The following is an 8,112-nucleotide window of genomic DNA, read 5'->3' as shown; positions in this document are numbered from 1 at the left end:
CCCTTGGACGTTGTGCTGTGGTTGAACTCGACGATGTCTACTACACAACTAATTGAAAGAGGTGGTGATCACTAGATCCAAGGGTGGTGTAATGCGGCATGACTGAGCCGATGTTGGAATGTTCTGAAGACTAATGTGCTGATATGAACTGCTGAAGGGAATTGAGCCCAAGGTATGCTCTGTGTTAGGGGTGAAAGCATCAGGAATCGATGCTAGAATGGAATTAACTGAAGTGCTAAATGCACTGCGATGTATATCTCGACATGAAGCTAGAGATGTGAATGTCTCATGTTAAGGACTTACGTGTGCTAAACAACTACATGATCACTGGTGAAGTTTTGCTGAGTATCTGTAGCATTTGAGGCAAAAGATGGAGTCGGATCCATGCATGAAGATAATGGTGGCTCTGCATCATCAGAATTAGACTGTGCTGATATAAGTGGGATTGCCTCATGCTGAGGGCTTATTGTCGAATGTGCCTCATGCTGTGGGCTTACACAGGAGTTTGCATGATAAAAAACTACGATCTGATCCATGCTAACATCCGAAGCATTTGCGACTCATCCCTCAATGCCAATGAGAATCGAGTCGGCATCATATATTTTGGTACATACCCTGTGGCAATGAATGGTTGAAGAAGGTTCTCTTCCCACTCATGGATCTCGTTTGGAGTCATGAATGGTGTATCATCAGTAGTGTGATGAGAATAACTCCAAATGGAGGTGGTTTGGTGCTCTATGTAAGAGGCTTAGCCACCTATTGAGGGGTATTTAGGAACCTAGGCTAAGTAGAGCCATGTGGAAGTTGGCAGGCACAAGTCATCTAGATGAGTGGTAGTTACAAAGGACCACTATGGGCACTTATAACTCCTTTTGGATGATGGTATCTTCATGTATGGCAATTAGTACTATTGTCTGACTAGGATTTTAGACCATGTATTCCCCTTTGGCAAGTGGGATTTTGATCGGATCCATGATTCTCCATGCTCCTGACTGTGTATTGTTGGGAGAAAAAAGCATTTGCATTTATCTTTCTCTGCAACCTTAGAGGGTCTTCTTGATCTCTTCTACTCGCCTACAAAACCAAGCATGAGATGCACAGAAATACATGCAACTAGCTTAAATAAAAGAATAGAAAATGGTATTCAAACTAATTCATGCTTATTCATACAAATAAAAGTATTCATACGAATAATTTTACTCGTACGAATACGTTTGGATGACGTGTTGATTTATGAAAAAAATATGATGTGTCATTGTTTTTTTACCTGATTTATTCTCCCTATCGAATCATCCGTATGATTTTCCCATGTTTTTCAGATCAGGAATTTGAATTTTTCTACTTAATCGATCACAAGGGTTGACCATGGAATCCCTCGCATTCGATCCTAGAAACATTTGAGCACATGGGATGGTCTACACTGCTCTATCGCATGTGCACGACCCATCCAACCTGTTCCTCTTGTCTGAGCTCCAACAAAGACACAGCAGGGTCAGACCCAATGGTGCAAGAAGAAATCTCCAGATTAAGAACAGTACTGGGCATTCGAACACAATGGAGCAGCATCAGATAGTGACAAGTATGATACCCTCCAAAGCCTGAACACATGTTCACTTGCTCATATTGTGCAGGAAGCTCGCGGGTCTAGGAAGATGCTGTATGCCACCATATTGTGCCTGCAAGAAATAAGAACTACACTTGCAGGTTCGTACGACTTGCCAGGCCTCATACCAATATTTGTGCATGCAGGTATGTGGATTGTGACATATTATAGGACCAACATACGACTACTACAACATCATCACATTTCATTTGTAGGTTGTCGATGTCTCCTGCTGGCCATGGTCCGGTGCCATGGAGATAAAGACATGGCAATTATCAACTTAGACAAGTCCCCCTCAAGCAAAGCAACATTGTTACTTTAATAGCTATAGAACTTTCTAGATCTACTGTTGCACTCGACCTCGACATACATTTTGGGAGACTTCAACATTGACTTTGGAAAATGCTCGTCTGACGTGGGAAGACTTCTGGACTTCATGGACCATCACAACACACGACAACTTGTTGACACACTGACAACAATCTATGGCTCAATTATTTATCATGTATTAACCAACACTTTGTCAGACGAATGCACAATGACAAGGGGGTTTGTGTACTAGTCAGACCACCTACACATGGAAAAGATATTATCTAGAATGGGGTGACATGGGGACTACTTGTGATAGCATGCTGACGGTGGCGATCGCACCTTATGAAAATCTTGACTGAGAAAATACCAGAGCCACCTTGATGGGGCACGTATAGCAATACCAAACCTCTTTATTCACAGCATAAAAGGTCCATCCATGCGATCACATTTCGCATTCTGAAGGCAGTCTCACGGGCAGCAGGCCCATTGAATGTAATTCACCTTGTTTTCAAAGATCTCTCTCTCTCTCTCTCTCTCTCTCTCTCTCTCTCTCTCTCTCTCTCCCTCTATCTCTCTCTCTCTCGCTCTCTCTTGCTCTCTCAGATATTCTCCCTTAGAAGATGTATCCTAGTCTCTCTCCCTCTTGGCTCCCTGTTAGAGGTATCCTCCTCTCCCTCACCCTTGTGCTCTCTCCCATGAAAATCCTGCCCTTGAGTAGTCATGCTATCTTCTTTTAGATACCTAATTCAATAAAAAACTCTGCTTATGAGAATAAGAGAGGGAAATTGCTTGGGAAAACATGAACGAGAGCATTAAGGCTAGTGGACAGTCATCATTTGTTTTACATGGAATGGGTGGGATAGAGGGAGTGAAAGCAACATATTTGATATATTTTTAGGAAAACCAAAAATCAATGTAAGTCTCCCCTATAGCATTAGTATATGGACGGAGTGCGAAGATAATAATTGTATTTGGCTAGTCAAAGGAACATTTAGTGTAGTATTCCCCATGCATTGAGGGTCTTCAAGGACTTTGGGCATTTCAAGCCAATTGGAAATTCTAGGAAGCTTCAATGGAGAAACTACCCAAATAAACTCCTTTTCATGAAAAAACATATACCCAACCATTCTGGGAAGTTCCAGGGCATGGCTTGACTCTTGAGGCACCCCTTGGTAACTAGAGAGCCGATGCCCAACTTCTAAACAATGGAGCCCAATCAAAATGCAAATGGGTAATTTTGGTTGTCCATGGATTGTCCTTTCTTTTAGAGGATTCACCCGAATATGGCAAGGCTTGAATGGGGCAAGGTGGTTATTATCATGGTACATGGGGAGTGTCCTCTCTTAAAAGAGGATTCTCCACGAGATGAAAAGGCATGACTGGGCATCCCGTGACCTATCCACCATGGGTGATCATGGTACATGTGGAGTGTCCTCTCTTATAAGAGGATTCTCCACAAGATGAAAAGGCTTGAGTGGGCCTCCCGTCCACCATGGGTGGAGGCTGTAAGGGGCTTAGCACATGGGAAGGAATAGGATGGGAATGGGAAAAGGTGGTCCCAAGTGGTCCCATGCATATTTCTATCCTATTCCCATCCCACCATGTGCTAACTGCAAAAAAAGAACTAGGGATGGGGGAAGAGGACAATAACATCATTTCATGTGTTTAGGAGGTGGGGACCACGCGGGGACAAGGACACTTATCATCCTCCCATGTTCTGGAAGCCCTAAAAAATGGGAACCCATTCTAGAATGTGGTTGCCAGGGTATAGAGGCCATGGTTCAGGATTGGAGAGAAAGGGTCTAGAGGCCATGGTTCAGGATGGGAGACAAAGTTTCTACTCCCATTCTAAATGCGCAAAAAGATTCCCATCCTAAACCCATGCTAGCCCCATCCATGTGCTAAGGCCAGAAGTGGGTGCAACTAGTTCAAGGTACACATCATTCAAATGTTGCTAGTTGTTTTGGAGCTACACGATGAGTGAGGAGCTCCTCTCACCCCTCCTCGCCCACTCCAACGTGCAAGAAGAGATCGAGCTCTCAATTGACGAAATTCTCACAAAATACGTTGGTGAGTTCGGGAGAGCTCAGTTCCTCCACTTCACCCTCGTTAGCCTCGCCTGGGCTTTGCACGCTCTTCAAACTCTCGCCGGCGTCTTCGCTGATCGCACCCCCTCGTGGACTTGCACGCTGCACCTTCCCTCCTCCCCATGCACTCCTTCGTCTTCGTTATGCTCCCTCGATCCCTCCCTCTGGACCTGGATCGGACCCAACACCCAGTCCACTGTCTCCCAATGGGATCTCCTCTGCGACGACGGCTACAAAGTCGGCTTGGTGCAATCTATCTTCTTTGCCGGAGCACTCCTCGGTATGCACGTTTTCTTAGGTGCCTCTTTCGCAGCTTTTATGCAAAATGTCCATTAGTTCTTACGGTACTCTTCACCCTCCCCCTTCATGCAGGCGCTGGTGTTTTTGGTAGCCTCTCCGACAGCTTTCTTGGTCGCAAGGGAGTTCTAGCTCTAGTCTGTTGCTTGAATGGCGCCTTCGGGTTACTCACCGCTGCCGCTCCGAACTATTGGGCATACCTTTTCCTCAGGGGCGCAACGGGATTCAGTTGTGGCGGCATGGGGCTCTCCTCGTTTGTGCTTGCAACGGAGCCTGTCGGACCTTCGAAGAGGGGCATGGTCGCGATGTCAACTTTCTATTTCTTCTCGTTCGGAATCGTTACGCTCTCTGCTATCGCCTACTTCTCTCCATCATGGAGGCAGTTATACGTCTTTGCGTCGCTTCCTGCAGTTCTTTATTGCATATTTGTTTTGCCCTTCTTGAGTGAATCGCCCCGCTGGTATCTCGTGCGAGGCAGAATTGACGATTCCTTGGCCGTCCTCAAATCTATGGCAAAAGCGAATGGAAGGACGTTGCCACCAGGAATCAGCATAGACACAGAGCAAACAGATGTCCATCGGGGATCTCGAGTCGCCCTGCCAAACCAAAGTGAAAGCATCTCACCCAACTTCAGCTCTTCTTCTGCAGATCAAAGTCTGCAAGCATCTGGGACAATTATCGACATTTTCCGGATGCCGGCCACTCGACTGAGAATGATAATAATGATGTTTGTCTGGCTGGACGTGTCACTTGTATACTACGGCATAAGCTTCAACGTAGCTAATCTAGGCACGAATCTCTACCTGAGCGTTTTCGTGAATGCAGTAGCGGAGGTCCCCGGATTTGCAATCACGGCAATCCTCCTAGGCAAGCTCGGGAGGCGTTTCATGCTGGTATGTGCCATGCTGCTGACGGCAGCATGCAGCATATGCGGCACCTTCATATCTGTCAAGTCTGTGAATACGTTCCCTGCGACTGAGATTCGTCTTGCATGCGGAGTGGCTGCGATATTTGGGCTAGCGGGGGCTTTCAATTTGGTGTACATTTACACGGCGGAGCTGTTCCCAACTGTAGTGCGCAACGCAGCGATGGGACTAGCGAGCCAGGCAGGGCAAGTCGGCGCCATAGTTGCTCCTATGGTAGTCGTGTTGGGGAAGATCGATCTAGCGATTCCGTTTGCTGTGTTCTCAGTTGTGTCTCTGATGGGTGGAGTGCTTGCATTGAAGCTCCCTGAGACGCTTAATGTCCGCATGTACGAGACTCTGCAAGGCATGCAGAAACAAGACACCCCGTAATTTTGAAGTCAAGTGCAATCTATGATATATTAAGGAGACTAATAGTTATGACCATCGAATGAATTTAAGCCCTTAGATTTTGATCGATCAATGTAAGCCTTGGATGAAAGTTATGACCATCGAATGAATTTAAGTCTTAGATTTTGACCGATCAATAAAAGCCATGGATGAAAATATGTTCTCTTCGATTTCTTTCATTCTCATCTATCGTATTGCTTTGTGACGTTCAATCTCTACGGGGCCATAACCATTCAAATACAAATATAAAAGTTGTCTACAGTGCATACTCAGAGACTCAAATTGAACAAAAAGAGATTACATAAATGCCTTAGAGACCAAAACATTACATCCAGTGAGCTTAAAGATCATTGAGAGCCCAAAAGATTACATCCAACCATTGCTAAGAGCCTCGTCTGAGCAAGAGGGAATTTGTATAACTCAGTTTTCCGCTAGTCTAGTTTGTTACATTAAAAATTTTTAGGGAGCCAAAGGAGGATACGATGAAGAGGCCGAGACTCAAATTACGACCCCCCGAACAAGTCGAGAGTATTGTACTCTAAAAATATCGAGGCCTTCATCGTCATCTAGGGGGAACCCATACAACACAGCCATAAAGAGGCCCTCTGTGAGCATGTCATCTAAGGTAATGACATTCAGATGTGTGGGGAATCGCCTGTGGGAACAAAGGGTTTCTACTAGTGCTAGCATTTCTACTCTAGGTGAGTGCAACGCAATCATCTTATATGAGAAGGCAGATATTATTGGGATCACAAAGCATCAAGGGGGGGTGGTAGTAGGCATGCTGAAAATGAGTGGCGATTGAGAGGGTGAGCAGCAGATAAGTAGGGGAACAGATGCAGTGTGATGAGAGTTAGAGAAGGGAGCATGGAGAAAAGTAGAGCAGGGGTAGAAGAGAGCTAGAGGAGGGGTGTGGAGCAAAGTAGCAGAGCATGGGCGGATCATAGCAACGTAGTAAAATACCAAATGCCAAGGATCTTATATATATTATAAAGTTCCAACCACCATGATGGCTGGAGCTCTCGGGGTTCCATCCATATCAATTGCAGGCCACCACAGTGGAATCCCCCAGACGAGCTAGTAATCATGAAGAAGACGCCATGTGGTGCCACTCTAGTGGCTGGTAATTAATTGCTAGCCCGGTGGAATCTTAGCCACCACGACAGACGTGGTTGATGAGAGCCACCACCACCAGGCAGTAATTCCCATAAAAGGTAAATCATGAAGCTCTAATCACTCATTACCATGCACTCTAGTTCTCTAATGAGCATGTGAGCTCGGTGTCTAGTAATTTTTTTTAGCATTCATAGTGATCATGCATGCTAAAGCGTGGTGGTGGTGAGTGGTGGCATAGTGGAATTATAGCCACGATAGACGTGCCTGATGATGACAAAAGTAAATCATGAAGCCTAATCACCTTTAATCCCTCATTACCATGCACTCTAGTACTCTCCTGAGCATGCAAGCCCAATGACTGGTAATTTATTGCACTCATAGTAATCATGCATGCAAGCCCGGTGGTAGTAACTGGAAGCTCAGTAATTGCAGGCCACTACCACTACTACACACGCATCCTATTGCGACATTTACGTACCAATGATTAGCGCCCGCTTAGTGTTAATCGTCGGTATAAAAATCGGGTTTCATAAATCGTCGCTATATAGCGACTTTTGCCAAAAGTCGCTATATAGCGACGTTATTAAAAGTCGCTATATAGTGACTTTTAAAAGTCGCTATATAGCGACACTGAGACAAAATATTATAGCGACGTTTTTACAGAGAGGTTTTTTTTTTTTTTAAGGCCTTAAAAATTAGTTTTTTCCAACGACAAAATTTTTTAAATTTTCATACATGTTTGAGCTCATAGAGAATAAAAAAATGAGAGCATGTACATCAAGCCTTTGAAGCTCATATATTCATGTCCAAGCTTGAGATGAGAAAAATCAAATAAGAGCATTTACATCAACTGTTTCATCTTGAGCCAAGTCTAAGGCACCAAGCAAGTCTATCTCCAACTCTATACCGATTTGATCTCCTATATCATCATCGTACTCTAGTATCGTACGTTCACCTAAAAGTATTTGATCATCTTCTTCAATAAAGCTTAAGTGTGGTGATTGATCTTGATGATTGTTATCTTCCTCATCAATATCGTGATCTCCATCCTCCTCCCGTGCGATGTCATTATGCGCATCTTCCTCTTGCCTCATATGGTGATCTACATCTTCTTCGCTAGATTCATCAATTGGATCCGGCATTGGTAGTGGCATCTCTATATCCACATCTCGATCTTCAAAAATTTGCTTACTTCGTGGTGCAACTTGGATCACATACCACCATCTTGGATCAGAACGATCCGGATGAAAAACCACCTATATTGAAGATGGGTGCCAAATGTCGTCAATTATATATATATCAATGGACTTTAAAAATGAAAGCTTCGACTAATTAAATCATTAGTATGCACCTGCTCACAGTGCTCAAGAAGAACAAAAGTATC

General features: G+C 44.5%; 1 pseudogene across 1 annotated transcript; it reads left to right on the top strand.

Moving 5' to 3' along the window:
- Nucleotides 1-3,891: 3,891 nt before the first annotated feature.
- On the top strand, nt 3,892-5,703 carry LOC147888721 (organic cation/carnitine transporter 4 pseudogene; annotated as a pseudogene). The gene is made up of 2 exons (XR_015543001.1): nt 3,892-4,282; nt 4,375-5,703. The product of XR_015543001.1 is annotated as an organic cation/carnitine transporter 4 pseudogene (transcript).
- The last annotated feature ends 2,409 nt before the right edge of the window (nt 5,704-8,112 follow it).

The sequence above is a fragment of the Dipteris shenzhenensis genome, chromosome 21 (assembly GCF_047967505.1).
Source record: "Dipteris shenzhenensis isolate YYH24624 ecotype China chromosome 21, Dip_SZ_1.0, whole genome shotgun sequence".
Classification (NCBI taxonomy): domain Eukaryota; kingdom Viridiplantae; phylum Streptophyta; class Polypodiopsida; order Gleicheniales; family Dipteridaceae; genus Dipteris; species Dipteris shenzhenensis.
Note: the sequence above shows the minus strand (reverse complement) of the source record. Positions and strands in the feature narration are given on the sequence as shown.